Source organism: Seriola lalandi, unplaced genomic scaffold (genome assembly GCF_002814215.2).
Source record: "Seriola lalandi dorsalis isolate HSWRI2012SDOR001 ecotype SW California unplaced genomic scaffold, Sedor1 jcf7180002054474, whole genome shotgun sequence".
NCBI classification, from domain to species: domain Eukaryota; kingdom Metazoa; phylum Chordata; class Actinopteri; order Carangiformes; family Carangidae; genus Seriola; species Seriola lalandi.
Window position 1 is genome coordinate 1,813,793 of NW_019525027.1, and position 10,508 is coordinate 1,824,300.

Here is a 10,508-nt window from a genome sequence, read left to right on the forward strand (position 1 = left end):
TCAGCACTGTCAAGATGGCTTGGTGTTGGTCAACGGCACAAATTTGTGAGTCAAAGTTCACCAAAGCTGAACTCCAGGCGGAATATTTGCATGGATTATTTTCACCTCCTCGAGCGGATCCTCTGCTCATGCTGATTCCAAAGATTGGCATGAACTGATTTCACTGCAAAAATGTAAATCCTGTTGTGACCAGGCCTCAAACAATATAAGAAGCTAAGCTATCATTAGAAGCTCTGACACCTTGTTGTTTTGCTTTCTGTAGATTTTATATTTCATAGAATATATGATTAAAAAACAAGGAAATACCAATCCATTAACTAATAATTAATGTGCCAAATGCCACAAAAACATGTAATAAGAGCAATGGAGAAAAAACAGCCAAATTGAGTGCATGATGTACTATGATTGCCAGCTTGGAATACAACAATTTGTTCGTTAGCCTCACACATCTCACTGGGACCATTTCAGCCCCTCTGTCAGCAGGGTGGCCTTATACAGCGGGGTTACTCCCCAAGTTAGCCACTAAACATTTGTTGCAAGAATTTATCCTTATGGGAAAACCAAGAATAGCTGCCCCGGGCTGCAGGAGGGCTGAGGAGGAGCGAAGGGGGAAGATACATTTCCAGCACTCCCAGAATGTTCACTCAACAAAGCTCCAAGCTGCTCCGCAGTCACTTCCTGGGGAATTCCAACACAGGATTATTTTCACAAACCACAACGTCACAGGGACAAAAATAATTTGATGAGTGATACAAATGTTAAAATTTGTCAACAAACAACACACATGTTGAGTAATGAGAGCACCATTTGCTCATGACTTTGGAATTAGATGGGGTTGTGGCCAAATGCTGAGGGATCGTCAAAGCAGCAGAGGAAACTTAGATGTTCTAATCTTTAAAACACAAGGGCGGGGTTAAAGTTTTTATTGGCAGAACTAACACATCTGTATGCACTCATTCCCTTTTTTTAATTTTGTTTGCAGATTCAATGGATACCTTCCTTGTTCAAAGGCCAAGCCTGATTTTACTCCTCTCACATCGTGATCAATGTCAACGGTATAGACTGCATCAAAATTCAACTTGCAATTACATTTGCCACCACATGTACTGTATATAGTGATGTGCAGTAGAGCGACAGTTTTATGATGCAAACACTTCACACACCGGATAATATTCCAAAAATAACCACAACTAGCAACATTTAGCGTTGAGTAGTCTATTGAGTGAGTCTAAGATAAAGTACTCTGCTCAGGAGCACTTATTGCAGCGGAGAGAGTGTTACATGGCTCACACTCGTGTGATTTGTCTGGGGAAGTAACCCAGCAATCTCTATGTAACAGGCATGCTTCTGTAACCTTTAGGCAACTACTGCATTTCCTTTGGCAAGATCAAATAGCCACCAAGTAGAAGGAAGAGGAGGTTAGATGGAAAATGAATTTTACTGCCCAAAGCAATATAAGGTTTATTAAGCGTTCCAAGAGAAATGCAGAAATTACAGGGTGTCATGTAGTAACATGGTTCACAAGGGTGCTTGGCCACACGTGGTTTTGTACAAAACAGCCAGTCTACACTCTGTTCACAGTGCGGTGTGCTTATGTACTGGGAGCAGCAGACACCTGATTAGGTTACATTTCTGCCCTGGTGACTAAGAGGCATGAGCCTCGAGGTGGCAACCATGGCAGCCGGGATTTCTGCCAGAGATGCAGACCAGTAATAGCTGAAGAGCTCAGTTGCAACCTGAAACGTATTTCAGAGCAGATACTCTTTCAGCCAAGGATTGACATGACGGTTCGCTTTGGGGTTAGAAATTATAAGCAGAGATTTTAAAGTGAACCTGGATTTGGCCCAACAAGTAGTGATCGATCTCACAGATGTTTATGCAGCAAAAAGGATTTTCCTTTCTTGGCTGATTTTACTTTTTCATAATATCAACAGTAGGTTTTACAATGGTTCCACAGGAAAAAGACTTTTTCAAGTGTCATCATTTCCAAATTTAACATTTATCAAGAGTAAAGAAAAACATACTAGTACATAATTAGAATAATAATAAGGAAAAATGAAACTGGCAAAGTCACCAGAGTGATCTCTCTAGTTTAATGCAATATTTAACCTGGTGTTATCTCTAACAATCAGATCAATTGATAACATTATGTTACACACACTGCAATCACAGCTCTCATGTCTTCTTGAAGCATGTGTTTGTATTAATATGAAAAAACTATTCACATCAATCCATTATATTATAGAAACATATGTGGCCATGAAAATGTCCAAAGGACCTTAATGTTGCACTGCATTCTACTGGGGTAACAGTTCAAATCAACAACTCCATTCAAAATAGCTATTAAGTAATAGGCAGCATGAGTTTTCATCCCCTGTCACTATGACAACCATACTGACTACTGCTGCTCCAGAATTTGATCCAAAATTTAGCATTTCGAAACCTCACTGGGGGTCCACTGACTTACATCACAGCACACGCAGAAACACATATGGAGCCAGCTGCAGGGCACCGCTCGATCTGACAGGCTGCTCGGCCTGAAACACACTTAGTGTTTAATTATAGACTGAGAAAAAAAAAGAAAACATAGCCATCCTTGAGTCATACCAAGTATTTTAAATAAATCAATTAGCAAAAGCCACTTGTGCAGAACTAGTTATTCACCTTACTGGAAGGCAATCACTGTACAGGCTTATATTTGTGATGCGATGCACATTGGATGGTGGACTGTGTGGGAGGCAGGCAAACCAGAACTCAGTGGGAGGTGGGAAAAAACAGAAAGTAGATGGGATGTGCCAAGAAGGCAGTCTCTGCTATATCCATCCAACAATGACCGGCATCCAAAACTTACACATCACAACATATGCATCTATATACAGTATATCTTAAACTTTGTTTGCTTGCTTCACTGCTGATGGGCAGGGTGAACAGAATCTCATCGTAACAGCTTTGATCTTTTTTAAACTTGTGCATCCATCTCTAGATATTGCTGTTGAATTTGCTGTACAGGATTTATTTGAAATCAATCTTAACAAAACTCAAAAGTAAAAAAGACACTTGAATATTTTGTGAGCTGACTACATGTTGCTAATTATAGAGAGCCTCTTTAATATGAGATTATGGCTAGGAGGACAAAAGGAAAGTGGAAGATGATACAACACATTTTCAGTCTGATAATGTCCAAAACTAAACAAGCACTGCAAAGACAGAAGAGGCCAGGCACAGGGCTCATCTATTTCTCACAGGAAGCCCTGCTTGGAATCTTGTGATCTGACTCTTATGTTTAAAGTTACACATGCCTCGGCTTGGTCACAACGAAGTGTGAAATTCTGCGATATTGTTAACTTGAACTAGGCCAGACATTCCTCCGCCCCCCATTCAAGCCCTTTTCTTTCCCGTCACACTGCTGCACTCTGTGCATTAAGCACACCATCACCACACCACCATACTATTCCCAAAATGTGTGTTGGCTGCAATCTGTAAGGCATTAATCTACATAGACTGCAGTTAGTTTAAAAAATGCTAAGACGCCTTAAGTTGTAATACTTAAGATTTTGGTCCTAGTTTATTTGGTGACACCCTTGGTTAACATAGTAAAAGCAAATGTGATTAACACTATAGCAGAAACACTCGCAAATCGCGTAATGTGCATATGGCGTATATATGTATGCATATTTGTTTAAAGTGCAGCCAAAAACCTAGCTTTTGAAGCATGTGTAGGGAGGGAACATGAATCCAGAACAAGAAAGGCGGACTCCTGCACCAACAGGTTATTTGCAGAAAGTAAACACAATGAATAGATGTTGCAGAAAAAATGGCGACCATAAATAGCATCAAAAATGCGGTTGGATTTCATCAAACTCTTTATTATTATTATTATAAATAACCGTCTATGTGCAGGGATTGACAGCAATGTCTGCCCGAATCCACAATGAGAGCGATCATTTTCTTTCACTGCATCACAAAGGCTGATGGGGAGTGTGGGGGGAAATCAAACAAAAGAGGGAGAAATTCAAAAGTCTGCATGGCATACACATACTTTGTCAGTGAGAAGACATGTTTCGTCATTCAGAGGGCACATCATGTACACATAAAGTTGGCAGAGGAGAGCAGTTAAAGAGGAGAACAGGGGAGCACTAAAATGTGCACATGGGCTGGTTGACACCATGCTTCTAAATATGAATGCTGCAAATCATGGTATCCTGGCTGAACCTGTTTACTACATTCTCACCATTAAAAACAACAATCAAGAGCAGCTGCAATGTGACATGACTAATAAACTACAGATGCTTGCATGAGGTCATCCTTCAGCCTTCTGAAATTTACCCTCAAAACTAATGTACAAGTCTTTGCAAGAAAGCCAACTAAATGTTCCCATGATCACACACATAATCACATATTAAAATAAACAAAACTACAGCAACTGTTTTTGCCAGTTTTGGCAACTAAACACTGATGCCTAGTTACCAACCTGGCAACCGCTTCCAAACACTTGTTTCAGACTCTGAAATCCATAAAAACCAAGGAATGCGTTCCAGGTGACCACTGGGAGCTGCACTGGGAAACAAGAAGAGTAGACAAGGATCCTTCACCAATTTGCTGCTGCATGAACAACAGATTCATCTTATTTCAGAGCAACTGTGGAACAAGCGTCAAGGGATACTGATTGTCAGACAGTTTGAAAATAATCTGTCAGCGTCTTTAGCATTTGTAATTTAACCAACAACTCTGCTACCTGGCGGAGCACAGCAACAAACTACTGGCTCCCCTTCATTTGTCCAGTGCATTAACATTGTACCTCTTGTGATTAAAGTGTCATTATGGTTGCTCGTTGCTTCCTCTCTGTTTGTCACTAGTGACAGCAGAGGCCTATTTTCATGCAGAACACAGGGACAGATCAATAAATTAGCCATGTACTGCTGATGAGAAACCTCTCAACTACCGGATGAGACTGGCCTTGAAGGTCTTTACAAGCCAGAAGCACATGGCCATTGAAGGTTAGTCCCCTATGGCTTGTGACCAAGCAACATGACTATCACAGTTAGCCGTGCAGTTAGCTGTTTTCTCTGGCATCTTCATGTCAGATGTATGGACTACAGCTTTTGCTTAAACTGTCATTTAAAGATTGATTTTGAATTACGTGGTTTCAACATGAGTAGAATCAAACATCATTTCCAAAGGAACTTCTCTGGGATTCACACTGCTTCTCCTTCCCTGCCACTGATTTCAGCATTAAATAACTGAACAGCTACACAATATAGAGTGTATTTGTTGATAACACTGCTTTGAGAAGATTAGTTTCGAACTGCTAATAGCACAATAGGGGCATAAACACATTCTCCAAAAAGGTCAGCGCAGTCGCTAATATAATGAAAAAGCTTTTGATTGCTGCTTTAATGTCAGGAAAGCCAGATAGAGTTTGGTCAGTTTAATAAATGATCGGTGCCGCCGCTGGTGGCGGAGCTGCATACCAAGCAGCAGCAGCAGCTGATAGTAACAGTTAACTATGAGACTTGAGAAAATGACATTTTCACAAAGATGAAACAGAAGCATAACTGATCAGTGCAGAACAGGGGCCTGGCTCATTAGACGAGAGCTGCCATTTTGAAAGGACATATTTTAACAAAGGGCAGGAAGGAGGAAACGCGATGACATTCTCTGTGCTGCTGAAATTTTCTTCACACCTTTATTAACTATAGATTTTTTCGGAAATATATTTAATAACTGCCAGGCATTCCCACAAGGAAATGCCATCTTAACTGCCAAATGGATCTCAACCTACAGGAGTGATGTAAGACATCACACAGAGGGATGTGCAGCAAACAGAGCACTCGTTCCTGAGGCATTACACACACACTGGACCCTGCAGCCTATAAGGTCATGTGTCTTTTTCTGACAGGCTAAGGTCTAGGCACTTGGAGGGGGGAGTGGGGAAGAGAGAGAGAGAGAGAGAGAGAGAGAGAGAAGGTGGCTTCAGGGGGCGATTTACTTTTGACCATTAAACTGCCAAAGAAACTCACTTTCACATCAAACATCTCTTGCTTCACCAGTGCCCCCATCTCATGTGGCCTGTCATGTCTGCCTCCTTACCAGCCCCCTACCCCAACACACACACACACACACACACACACATTGATATTGTTGGCTGCTCATTGATCCTCACACACTGCAATATTAGTATTGAGTGCATGGATCCTTGTACACAAACTTGTCACGTGAACAAGTGATTATAGAAGTAATTTCCTTGCCAAGTAGGAGGACACACTTGAGGATATCACATTTCCTGCAATAAAAATAATAATGCTAATAATAGTAATAACAATAATAAGAATAATAATAAATATAATAGTAGGTCTAATAATAACAACAGACAAAGCATGTTATTGGTATTAATTGTGCGAATGTCAGGATATCACAGCCTCCTTGTCTTTCTATGAAGGGGTGTGGCAGCGGTGCTGATACAGGCTGCCATCCCCACACTTTATACAATATACATTGCTATACATTATTATACCAATTATTTATTATTCTAAATGTCGCACTTTACATTATTCCCCACGCTGCTCTCATTATCACCTTGACGGGTGCAGATTAGTCGGAGAATAGCAACCACATGCACGCAGCCGTGGAAAACACGCTGGACAGAGCTGGAAATTACGCCCACGGCTGAAAACATATAGGTTCCCCCTGCAAGCTATATGATGTTGAACGGTATAGTGGAGCGATACTGCGAGGATTTACATGGGGTCTTTGACACAACAACCACGCTTTACACAGGTGACCGCCTTCTGATGTTTGCGTTTCAAACATGGCAGCACGTTATATCAGGAAAAAAAAGTTGGAAACAATTGCCTGTGGCTTTGGTGGCAGCTTGACAGAGATGGTAACTTAACATGGCGGAGGCTGGTTTTCCCTGGCCAGTGCAATGTAACTTACGTTACCAGCCCCTCAGTGAACTCTCCATGCCTCTTTGACTCCGTCGTCCACACGCTGAATCCTGCGGTTTCAAAAAAAAAAAAAACACACACACACGCAAACAAATCCTCAGACCAGGCGACCCCCTGCAGCAGCCCTGTGCTCTGTAAAGTCGCACAGACCAAACCGATGCCACCAGAGAGGTCGACGATTAAAGGCTCCACAAGTTTCGTTGATTCCAAATGAACATCACAGCCTGTGAACACACAACTTATCGCAGCGACCCATTCAAAAAAGCCGAGCGGAGGAGCTGAAATGCAGTGCAGTCACATAGAGGAGAGGCTCCCATCCAGCAGACTGGGACTCCCTCACACACACACACACACACACACACACACACACACACACACACACACACACACACACACACACACACACACACACACACACACACTCACTCACTCACTCACTCACTCACTCACTCACAGCGTGCAGTTTTATTATAAAGCTTGGTCGGAGAGAAGGTCAGACAGATACCCGTGTCTGCTGCGGGAGAGATGGGCAGCAGAATAAGCTGATTACGGGGTTGTAAACCTACCTTCAGGTCCTCAACGAGAGCATTTCAAGCAAGTCAGCCCTGAGAAGATGCACATTAGCCGACACAGTCCCGCTTCTCAGCAGTAAAATATTCTCCGCGTTGAGGGAAAATTTCCAAGGGGCCGGACAGTGTGTGAGCAGCAGCAGCAGCGGCACCGTGTGTATGATTGTGTGTGTGTGAGTGTGTATGTGTGTGTGTAAATGAAGAGAGGGGGGGTAATCCTTCGGTGGGGCAAAGAGGAAATACGTCATTATTAATGGACCACAACCTTTGTAGTCCATTGATACATCTCCATGTCAACAGGGACTACAAATGGGTTTGCATTCTTTAATATATATATATTTCTTATTTACATATGTAGGAATTTTTAAAGTGAAATCACCTCGTCTGGACAGATTCTCAGCTGCAGTTTTTATTGTTATTAAAAGCCCATATTGGCCGATCAGTGAATGTCCTATAGGCCAAAGCTTTTTTTTGTTTTGTTTTGTTTTTAAAAAGAAGATAGATAGATAGATAGATAGATAGATAGATAGATAGATAGATAGATAGATAGATAGATAGATAGATAGATACTTTATTTATCCCCTAGGGGAAATTCATGAAAAGGAAGGAGAATCAGGGAAAATCCCATGTGGCAGGCATCCAAACATCACCACCTGCTCAAATATTTGAGAGGAAGTTCAGTGGCTGGGCAGTGAGGAGCAGTGACCTCAAACCAGCCATCTTTATATTTCTTCCCTGCTGTGCCCCACAAATCACATTTCCCAAAAGCATCATAAACTTTTATAAACTTGGGGGATTTGTAAGAAGTAGATGAAAGGCCCCCCTCCAGACATTTTTCGGGGGCATACAGAAATACTCTGCTTGGAATTATAGTTTTTGTCTTATGTGGTTTTTGCACTGAAAAGTTCGAGTAATTGGTTAAAAACTCTTCAAATTACATCTACTATCTTCTCCCTTATTGAAAAATCCACAGTCTGTGCATATGCAAATATAGATTGCCTCTCTGCTGGACACGAGATGTTTCTTACTTCACTAAAAAGTCTATTCTCAGTGTATGTGCACTGGAGACTTCAAGTGTCCACGTCACTCATGTGTAAATTTGCTTATTTGACCACGACTGGGTTTCCAAACTAGTTGTGATGTCACAAAATACTGCTCATACTTAAACATCTTAAACTCAAATTTAGGGTAAGCACAGAGAAACTTCATCTTTCAGCAGATGAATTTGTTTTCTAATGTCAAACTCTGCACATACATCATTCTGCACAGTGAGATCTAACGACCAAGCTAAGTAACAATATCAGCAAAGCATAATTTTGAGTGGAGGGGGAGTTTAAAAAAAGACTCATCAAGTTCAGAAGTATGAGTCAAGCTCCAGAAATCCTGGAGCCTAAATTTCCCAAGATGCAACTTTATAGCATCTTCAGACCCTGGTTAATGCCCACATCTTTCAAACACCACGTCGCAATTTTCTCTGTAACACTTTAAGTTCCCTTAAGTGGAATTAATATGCAGTATACACTGTGTTTTACTATATTGTCATTCATTATCTGTGAATACACCAGCATCCACTTATGGGTGTCCAGAGGAGGCTTTATAGCTGTTGATGAATATATTTGTAAATCCTCTTCAACTTCCACAGACTGTGTAGTATTCTTATTGTGACGAGTAAACTGATTGTCCTGTGTGAAATTGGTGGAGTGCCCCTTTAAGGCTAAGCTCTATGGTCTGAGATCATTCTTAAGACGCTTTTAGGAAATGGGGCCCAGTCACTACCTGGAAGTGGGACATTTGAGTGTTTAATTATTTTACTTTTGCTGGGGTCAGTTGGGTTTAAGCAGGACAAAAATATAAGTTGAGGGATTGGAGACAGTTGCTCCACATGCTATAAGTGGACACTGGGTCCTTGTTGTCAGGGTACATTTGGGTGAAATGTGAACCTTGGGGAGCAGGGGGGCAAAGCCTAAAGATGTTGACCCCAGCTGGAGCAGGACAATCACAGCTAAATTCCAGACATTCTGATGGAAGCCACTTGTTACTGTCAGAGCCGTTAACAGTGTCCTTCCGTCTGCCTCACACAGAGATCCGTCTGCTCCTATAATCTCCACACTTCCACAAGCACTTCGGCATAAATCACCTGGCATGTTACATGTTTCAAAATAAGAGCCTGCTCTGTTTCCAGACAGAAAAAAAACTTCTCAGTGACAAGTTTGTTGTCATCTGTTCATACTTCATGAAACACTACGTTTTTTAAAATAACACCTATTGAACCAGTTTCCATAACACCAGGGTCACAGGAAAGGTTATTACCTTTGAAATACGATCCGAAAGATTTTATTCACTCTGGCAGATTTTCATGTTGACACTTTTGCGGTTTCCTTTCAACAAGCACCCACAGGCATCGCAGAAGAGGGGAAAACCCTTTCAAGTACAGCAGACCTACCACATACACAGCAGAGATGTCAGCTTTTGCCCCATGTTCAAGATTAATGATTATCGCTGTAATTTGATTATGTTTTTCTGTACTGGAAACATTACAAAGGGATCCACTAAACCTTTCTGAAACTAGCAGGTGGGCTTGTGAATCTATTAGTGACCATGTGTTAATTGTTCTGAACACAAAGCACAAATATCTGTATAGATGCTTTGACCCATCAACTATGCAGGTACTGTATATAAACTGAAATCAGACAAATGCCACCACCTTGTGGCCAAACACACAAACGACACATTACTGAAAAACTATTACTATTATTTGAAATTGAAGTAAAGATGATTAAAATAAATTTCCAAAGAATTCTAAAATAAATAAAAAAACATTTACTCAGGTGTTTTCCACACAACAATGTCTATCAATGTAGGGGACAGTTCAGAAAAACTTCTTCAATGTGGTTTCAAGTTTTTATAAATTGTATTTAGATAAAATAGCTTCAGTGTAATTAGCCATACATATACACACACACATACACACATATATATATATATATATATA

The 10,508-nt window shown here is 41.0% G+C and overlaps 1 protein-coding gene across 2 annotated transcripts in view; it reads right to left on the reverse strand.

Annotated features, from left to right (window-relative positions):
* The window catches only part of tln2a (talin 2a), a 93,289-nt gene extending 85,608 nt beyond the window's left edge, over positions 1-7,681 (reverse strand). The window contains exon 1 of one of the 2 annotated variants that reach the window (XM_023411936.2): positions 7,514-7,681. The gene's annotated coding sequence lies outside the window, so the exon portion shown is untranslated. Of the gene's footprint in view, positions 1-6,936; positions 7,252-7,513 lie in introns of those variants that run through there. The other variant, XM_087175540.1, reaches the window with a different exon arrangement.
* Between the last annotated feature and the right edge of the window lie 2,827 nt (positions 7,682-10,508).